Source organism: Dipodomys spectabilis, unplaced genomic scaffold, assembly GCF_019054845.1.
Source record: "Dipodomys spectabilis isolate Male_0828 unplaced genomic scaffold, ASM1905484v1 ptg000043l, whole genome shotgun sequence".
Taxonomy (NCBI): Eukaryota; Metazoa; Chordata; class Mammalia; order Rodentia; family Heteromyidae; genus Dipodomys; species Dipodomys spectabilis.
In genome coordinates this window covers 18,413,526-18,423,347 of record NW_024870720.1, presented here as the reverse complement: position 1 = coordinate 18,423,347, position 9,822 = coordinate 18,413,526, and the positions used below count along the sequence as shown (strand labels likewise).

Sequence of the window (9,822 nt, the reverse complement as noted above, 5' to 3'; positions counted from 1 at the left end):
ACAAGAATACTCCTATAACCCATTTGGTAGCGTTCATCTAGATTACATTTGTCTGAGAAGCAAGAATTTTCGATTTACAGGAGAATCATAATGATTCCATACAGTAACCAAGGCCTTGAAGCTGTTCCATAAATCCACAACATCAAAGAGTTAATTGTCATCATTCATATTGTCAGTCTGTGAGTCTCTTTTGACTTTGCAATCATCCGTATTTTTCTATTTTTTTGATCAAGAAAGAGAAACAGTCACCTTGACTTCAAATACTAGGACATTTCATAACATATGAATCAATTTTGGTAATATAAAATGGTCTCTCAGTAATCCATAATGATGAAAACAGGGAAGTCTCTAAGAAAGAAGGAAGACCTTTAAAGCAAACATCAATATATATATATATATATATATATATACACATATATATATATACACACACACACATAGAGAGGGAAAGTTTGTAGTAGGTTTGCTATATTTAACTCCAGAATAGAAGTACTTTATTAATTGTGAATTAATATTTTGAAATAAATTAGTCTAAAATTTGTGCTCTACAAATGTATCCCATTTTATCATTTTCTATCCATTTCTGTTTTGGTATCTCCAAGGACTGAACCTAAAAGATGAGGAATCAGAAAAAAAAATAGTCCCCAAGGTACTTTCCTTTTATCTATGGATCCATGACAGTATTCTAATGAGTCAACAAAAATTTGGAATAAGTAATGAATTGATATTATTGTTTACTTAATGATTGTCCAATTAATGTGTATGAAGGTTCTTCAAAGTATCTAGGTACAATTCCTGCTATTTCCTGGGGTATCAAAACTATTGAAGGTTCTTGGTTGACTTCATATAATTCACCATGATGAAATGCTAGCAACAGCTATTACTGATGAAGCCTTTGCTCTTTGGTACATATTTGCATTCAAAGATTAAGGATCCCCCCTCTCACTCTTGTTGTTAATGCTGACTTCATTTCAGAACTATTTGTGCCCTGGCCTCACTTACTATGCTGCCCAGGATTGGCATCTTCTGTTGACTATCTACAAGGGTCTCTTTTACTCTTTACTGAGCCTTGTTTGTTATAGATATATTTCCTAAACACTTAAAATGTGTTACAGGTAATGCAGAAACCTAACTAATACACAAAAAGTCTGAGGGATATATTGAGAAGCCTCAAAAGATCCTGAAAGTTTTATTCATTGTTTCATGGATTTGGTAGGGGTTCTAACAGGTATATTTACTAAAGCATTCCCCAAAGTTCTTCAGGAGAATTGCAGTATATAGAATGTGAAAAGAAGGAAAAGGCTTTTCTTGGTTCCTAACAGTTTAGGGATTAGCTCTACAATGTACTTATGGACTTGGAGAACTCTTGGAACAGGGCTCTGATTCACTCAAAATATTTGTGGTAATGTGGCATATGGCATAGACACTACAATCACATATAAGATTTTGTTATAGTTTAGCTATTAAGATGGAAAAATGATTTATTTTAGTAAATTAATGATTTGGATATGAATTTAGCATATTGTTGTATTAAACTGTTATCACATAAATACTTGGAGTATAATAAAAGACAGTTAATAGAAGCTCAGTTGGCATTTATTTGGTTAATTACCAGATAATTTTTATGTAAGCTATGTATTTTTCCAGTAAGCTGGAAATATTATTTGTAAGAAGTACCACTTCTTGATCTTACTTTTTTTGTATATCTCTGGAATGAAAGCTCAATGATTTCAAGCATATATTTACAACTAGAGAAATACTGCTTAAGTATATTTTGGCTTTCTTATTCATTTATGTGTGCTCTATCTATTAGTAACAAAAAGTACTCAAAGTGTAAATTTCAAAAAATACAGTGACTTTAAATACATCCAAAATTTACAGAACACATTGGAACGGTTATTACAAAACGTAATTTTCTCTGCAATGTACATATAAATGTAGACATGCCAATTAATACTGAAAAAATTGTGATAAAGTGTAGATAACCTAGTTTCATCTTACTAAAATGGCATAATTTTCTTTAATTGTATAAGCAATAGCTTTCTTTAATATCCTAAATTTCTTAGTATAAAGTTAGATTTTGTTATGGATGCAAAATAGAACATTAAATTACTCCACAGAAAACAAGCAATGCAAATATTGAAAGCAAATGAAGGCAGATAAAATAGCATAATGGGTTCTACTAGAAAAGTTTTGAGGTTTGTTCCATCAGTGCCTTCTCTATACTATTTACATAAATTACCACACAATACATGTATAGCAAAATTTTAACTTGTGGCATGCTAAGATTTACTTTCAACAAAAGCTATATACATATTACATATGTATATATATATACACACATTATATATGTAGTATACATATAGTCTATATAAGTACATATGTGTGTGTATCCTTACGTAATCTTGTATAATTTGGGAATTCTCCAATATATATAAATTTGTGTTTCAGGAAAAACCAGTAAAGGATTTGGCCACCAAAAGCAGAAGAATCAAAAATTAGTAAGAGTAAATGTACAAGTAGACAATGCTTCTGGAAGTTGACATCAGAGCCTGAATTCTGTCCCTGAGCTTCGTTGCTCAAGGCTAGCTATCTGCTACTTAAACACTAACACCATTTCTGGCTTTTTGGTGGAAAGTTTCATGGTCTTGCCTGCCTCGGCTGACTTTGAACAGTGATGCTCAGATCACAGCCTACTGAGTAGCTAGTATTACAGACGGGAGCCACCAGCACCTGGCTTCATTTCTATATACTTATATTCAGTTCTAGAAAAAACTGTGTCACTCAAGTGTTTAGGTATATTTACTCATTGGAACATCAAATCTTTTTTTTATTGTGAAAATACCATACAGAGGGGTTACAATTACATGGGCAAGATAATGAGTACATTTCTTATCAAACATTGTTGCCTCCTCCTTTCCCCTTGTATTGTCTAACCTTAATAATCTGCTGTATATTTATAATCATCTTAGTTTCATAGTACATTATTCTAGTGCAAAATGATAGGAAACAACAGAAAATAAAATTTATCCATATCTTTCCTATAAATAACCTAATAGTGATTGGAAAATTAGATGTGGGTAAACCATGAAAAATGTAATTTCTCCTGAGACTCATATAGGTAATGAAAGAGAAAGGAATAACTAATAAAAAAAAATCAAAGGATCTGATACTGTGGCTCACGTTTGGTATGCTAGTTACTCAGGAAGTTGAGATTTTAGGACCACAGTTCCAAGGCAACTTAGGCATGAAAGTCTGTGAAATTCTTATCTCCAATTAACAAGCAAAAAGGCTGAAATCTGAGCTATGACTCAAGTCATAGAGTGTTACACTTGAGGGAAAGAAGCTCCCAGACAGCATACAGCCTATGAATTAAAGCCTGAGGATCAGCACAAGAAAGAAAGGAAGAAAGAAAGAAAGAAAGAGAGAGAGGAAGGAAGGAAGGAAGGAAGGAAGGAAAAAGGAAGGAAGGAAGGAAGGGAAGAAAAAGGAAGAAAGAAAGAGAGAGAGAGAGAAAGAAAGAAAGAAAGGAAGGAAGGAAGGAAGGAAGGAAGGAAGGAAGGAAGGAAGGAAGGAAGGAAGGAAGGAAGGAAGGAAGGAAGGAAGGAAGGGAGGGAAGAAAAAGAAAGAAAGAAAGAAAGAAAGAAAGGAAGGAAGGAAGAAAGGAAGAAAGCAAGGAAGGAAGAAAGGAAGGAAGAAAGAAGGAAGGAAGGAGAGATGCAGGAAGGAAAGAAAGAAGGGAAAGAAAAAAGAATTCAAAGTAAATCATAAAATAATCAAACAATAAAATAATATTCATATTCATCCATAACATGTTAAAATACACAAAAATGGATGGAGTAAATGAGTCCTTATTTCTTAAAACATGTTAAAATATTGTGTAAAATTACATTTAAATTTTGACAGTCTGAAAATAAATTTTAAAAATATGTTAGACAACAATCAACTCAGATTATCTCAACTCAGTGTCAGCAACCTGTTTCCCATTCATAAGTACTTTACTCCTTAAGCTAGATAGCTCTTTTCACTTTAGAAATGTAAGCTAATAAAATAAGAGGAAATATAAAACGTTAACTAGAGAAAATGGAAATTATTTTAAGAAAAGCTTACTAAGATATTCACTTAGGAACACATAAGAATCTTAATTAACAAGCAGAACATTTTGTACAACTTAAAAAAGTGGATGTTTAGGTCATATATAAATCAGATGGTTTAATGAAAAGCAATGCTGGGCCGGGCACTGGTGACTCACACCTGTAATCCTAGCTATTGAGAAGGCTGAAATCTGAGGATTTCAGCAGTTCAAAACCAGCCTCAGCAGGAATGTCCATGTGACTCTTATCTCCAATTAATGATCAGAAAACTAGAAGTGTGGTTCAAGTGGTAGTGCATTTGATTTGAGCTGAAACTTAGAGACAGCACCCACACCCAGAGTTCAAGCCCCACTACCAAAAAGAAAAATAAAGGATGCTGGACATCAGTTATTAAGAAAAAAATCATTTTTATATTTGAACCCTTCATTCCTTGAAACATCTACATAAAATTGAAATGTGTTAAAAACCAAGGAAGAAGAAAATTGAACAGTGGAAAACAGGCATGTATTCTGCTTTTTATACCATTTCATAAGTATATGTAACAAAATAAAGGCCAACATTTGGGGAATAGTTATAAAAATGAGACAAATTCTGCTTTCAGTAAAAGGCAGATAGTTATTTTCTGATTTCTTTCTAGTAATTTACAAAAAATCAAATATAAATATCTCCTTGGCAGTTTTTATGCAATGTATAAATTTTATATTTATAAATTTGTATATATAAAATATATGTATGTAAATATGTATTATATGTATGAACAGGTTCTTCCTGATGAAAGCTTCTTCCAACTAATTCTATAAGGATCTTTCTCAATGTAGCCAACCAGAATCAGACTTAAAACCTTTTGCGCATTTAAGTTATTAGCACTGTGGTGTACCATGAATTAGACTAACTATAGATTTAGAACAAAAGAACCAATAAATTATGTCATTTAAATAAACTAATTATGGAAGAATGGAATCAGCAAAAAAAATACACTAGTTTAACTAATATGTGGTGCTGTTATAAGTAAACTTCTAAAGAAATGTAAACAAAAGTTAAACTTTAGGTATAGCTTAGTGAAGGAACATTTTTCTATCATACATAATACTCTGGGTTTCACAACCAGCATTATTAAAAAGTATCACCTTAACATAATTCAATGTAGTAAACTACATGGTTCCAGTTATGTGAGACCTTCATGAATAGGTTGGGTTTATTTTTTATAGTGAGTCATTATTTCTGAGGGCTTTGGCTCCATTTGGTAATAAGTAATACACTAAAGACAATGATGTCTATAGATTGCTACTGAGAATCGGAAGATACTAGTAAAGGTGTTCTGTTTGCAAATTATTTGTTCCAGGAGTCAGAGATTTAAGGATTGCTGTTCACAGCCATACTGGGCAGGAAAGTCTGTGAGATTCTTATCTCCAATTAATCATCAGAAATCCAGTAGTGGAGCTTGGTTCAAAGTGGTAGAGGGTCCTTCTTCTCCAGGAAAACACCAAATGGCGGATGACACCGGTGCAGCAGAAGGACCGGGAGGTTCCGGGTACCCGGGCTTGCGAGGCCCTGGCGGCTTCCTGTAGCAGCCTCCAGGGTCAAGGTCGCAGCCGAGGTAGAGGCCCAAGTCACAGCCACGGGGCTCGTGGAGTCAAGGCTGAAGACAAAGAATGGATCCCCGTCACCAAACTGGGCCGCCTGGTTAAGGACATGAAAATCAAGTCTCTGGAGATCTGCCTTTTATCCCTGTCCATCAAGGAGTCTGAGATTATTGACTTCTTCCTGGGGGCATCACTCAAGATGAGGGGCTGAAGATTATGCCCGTGCAGAAGCAGACTCGAGCTGGCCAGTACACCAGGTTCAAGGCATTTGTAGCCACTGGCAAATACAATGGCCATGTTGGTCTGGGGGTTAAATGCTCCAAGGAGGTGGCCACTGCCATGGGGGAGGGGCATCATCTTGGCCCAGCTCTCCATTGTCCCTCTGCAGGGAGGTTAATGGAAGAACAAGATGGGCAAACCTCACACTGTCCCGTGCAAAGTGACAGGCACTGCGGTTCTGTGCTGGTGCGCCCCATCCCTGCCCCTAGAGGCACTGGAATCCTGTCAGCAGCTCCTGTCCCCAAGAAGCTGCTGCTGGTAGCTGGCATCGATGATTGCTACACCTCAGCCAGGGGATGTACTGCTACCTGGAGGAACTTCACCAAAGCCACCTTTGATGCCATCTCTAAGACCTACAGTAACTGACCCCTGACCTCTGGAAAGAGACGGTATTCACCAAATCTCCTTATCAGGAATTCACTGACCATCTTGTGACAACCCACACCAGAGTCTGCGTGCAGAGGACCCAAGCTCCAGCTGTGGCTACAAAATAAAATTTTATACAAAAATAATAAAGTGAATCAAGCCTGAAAAAAAAAGTGGTAGAGGGCAATCCTCGAGAAAACTGTAATCCCCTATACAGCATCTTTACAATAAATAAAATTTTTTAAAAAGAAAAAAAATCCTCAGGGACAATATCCAGGCCTAATTTTTAAAAGAAAAAGTTATGCTGTTAATTTTTCATGGGCTTATATTAAGTCTGTATAATGACATAGCAATATGTATTCATTTTACTGTACAATATGTCAATGCTTTAATAGTCAGTAGCTATTTATAACGTATCTACATCTTTTTTTTTTTCAGTCATGGGGCTTGAACTGTGGGCCTGGGCACTGTTCCTCAGCTCTGCAGCTCAAGAACAGCGCTCTACCACTTGAGCCACAGCACCACTTCCAGCTTTTTCTGTTTATGTGGTTCTGATTAATCTAACTCAGGGCCTCATGCATGCAAGGGAAGCACTCTACCACTGAGCCACGTTCCCAGCCCACATCTTTACATCTTTGAGGGACATAGAAAACCACATTTCCAATACCATGTATGTATAAGTGGCAAGGTGACTAAAGTAAAACAATATACTGTACTCAGAAGTCATATTTATTATTTCAAAGCCAAACAAATTTTTTTCTAGTTTTCAACCCTTCAAAATCATACTGTCTTCTCATATTGAAAGAGGGGGACATTTGATGTTGATAGTGACAATTTTCTTAAGTGACATCATGGCTCATGGAAGACATATTCAAAGACATTTCTGAGATATTATGGGCAAGAAATATTCCTTGTGTAGCTGATTAACAACCTACATCCCAAATAAGAGAAACCATGGGACTTATGTTTCTTTGGGTCTGGCTTATTTCAATTAATATAATTTTTTCCAAGTCTTTCCATTTCCTAACAAATGGGGCAATGCCATTCTTTCTGATAAGGACACAGAATTCCATTGTGTATACATACCATATTTTCTTGATCCATTCATCTACTTAGGGACATCTGGGTTGGTTCCATATCTTAGCTATGGTAAATAATGCTGCAATAAACTAAAGCTGGTAGCTTAATATGGTCCTGCTTGTGATCATTTGGGTAAATGCCCAAAAGTGGGATTGCTGGGTCATAGGGGAGCTCTATGTGGAGTCTTTTGAATAACCTCCATACTACTAAATGAACTTTGGGGCAGGAGATGGGAAGGGTTGAGAAGGGATGGGAAGGGGAAACAATGGAAGAGGCAACAACAATGCTTGATAAGAAATGTATTCATTATCTTGCTCATGTGATTGTAACCCCTCTGTAAGGTATTTTCATAATAAAAAAAATGCAAAAAAACCCAATCTACATCCCAATCTACTCTAGAAAATGCTAACCCAACTCCTTTGTCATTTGGTTACCATTAGTATGTGATCAATAAAGTCAATTTAACACATGATATTAAGTTTCAATAAATCTGATTAATGCTGGGATAACAACTATGTGTTAACAAAGAACTCATCTGAGTAGATGTCTTTAAAAACACAGGTTACAATATCATCACAATATGAGTTACATTTAGTAGTTTCTAAGTGGTACGCAAATAACAGGCCTTCAGATCTTATTGAAAATATGAAGTATGCAAACAGTGTTAGAGAGAACAAAAAGGGTATTCATATCTTAAATTTTCTAATTAGGAGAAACAGTTTAAAACACATAAATTTTGCATCTTTGCTAACATAACAAAACAAAAAGCTTTATAACATTGTGAGGTCAAAAGAGTTCTGGTAGCAGTGATTTAAAATGTACCATAAAGCAAAGTTTAGTTGATATTAAAGCATTCAATATAGCTATTATTCTCCTACAGTGAGATCACTTCATTCCATAAAGCAGGATGACACAAATATTATGAACTTTACTGTGGAACAATCAGCACTACTCAAGATAATATCCAGACTTAACATTACTAATTGTATCACTGTAAACCAATTTTATAGCTATATAAAATATAAAGATAATGTTGTCAAGCTTTGGTATTAATGACTCGAATGAATACACTAATATTTTATATGAATACATCTCATACAAATTGATGTATATCTCATACAAACTGATATCAGGTAGAAAAAAGCATAATAGTCTGTTATCACTCTGCACAAAACAATATAAAGTCAGTCTTTTAAAAATTTTATATCACTTGATCTAGCAAATAAATAGGTTTAACATAATGTGAAATGACAAGAAACAGCAATCCCAGCATTCTTTTTCAGAAATAGACAAAAAAAGCTATATGCCTTCTTCTAAGTCAATATTTATTTGATTGGAAAGAACCATAATTACTTATTGATTCAAAAATTGTTTAAAGCAATCCTTTAGAAATACCTGTGTCAAGGATAACATAAGAATTCAGCATAATATCCAATTCTCCAGAATTCTTAAAATGCTTTTTACGTGAAAAGAAAATTCAGTTCAAGACTCACATGGGAGATTATACAACACACTGGTCACTTTTTGGCTTTTTTATACATGTGCAGAAAACTTTTGTCTATAATATGGAGATTGATTTAGCAATGTACATTTTCCCTTCATTTCTGAGCTGTAAAAAGTTCAATTATATCTATAAAATGTAGAAGTATGCTCTTCAATACTATGTAGTTTGAATTTGTGGCTAAATATTTGTATGGAAAAAAATACTGAAATGGCCCCAGAATGTGGTGCAAATTTTTGTTCAATACTGAATATTCCTCAGCAATCACCACATGATTTATAAATCAAAATAGAACCCTGAAAGGTAAAATCTACTGATAAAAAATATAGGTGCATTACACAATCGCCTCAAAAGTATACTTTGATGTTTGTTTTTCTGATGTAAACACGAGGAAACACATTGGGTGATGGTCTCCTTGTGAGCACAATTCCAATGCAGGGCAAGAAACCTCTATGTCTGAGACAACCAGAAAAGGTCAGATAAGATGATGTTAAGTGAAATGAACCCCAAGATAAGGAAACAAGTGGTTTTTACTTCCTTTCTATTGCTTCTAATATATTGATAAGGTACCAAGTGATTTATTTTTGTTGCTTTGTATGTCCCTTCCCCATGGTATAACCCCTGTTGTCTCTGTATTTGATGTTGGTATAATTTGTAGAGGGGAAGGGAAAAAACAAATTGTTTAAACAAGAATACAGTTTAACCCATTGCAACAATGTGATGTACAAGACGCTATGTCAAAAAACGAACTTTACAATTTAGGTGGGGTGGGCGGTGGGAGGGGGAGTGTAGTTGTGGAAATGGGAGGGAAGGGATGGTAGGGAAAAAACAAAGGAGGAGACAGCTATGTTTGATAAGATTTGTACTCATTACCTTGCTCATGTAACTGTAACCCCTCCTCTGTACAGTATTCTCACTA

General features: G+C 34.9%; 1 pseudogene; it reads left to right on the top strand.

The window, feature by feature from the left end:
* The first annotated feature begins 5,581 nt into the window (after positions 1-5,581).
* Positions 5,582-6,450, top strand: LOC122106834 (annotated as a pseudogene).
* The last annotated feature ends 3,372 nt before the right edge of the window (positions 6,451-9,822 follow it).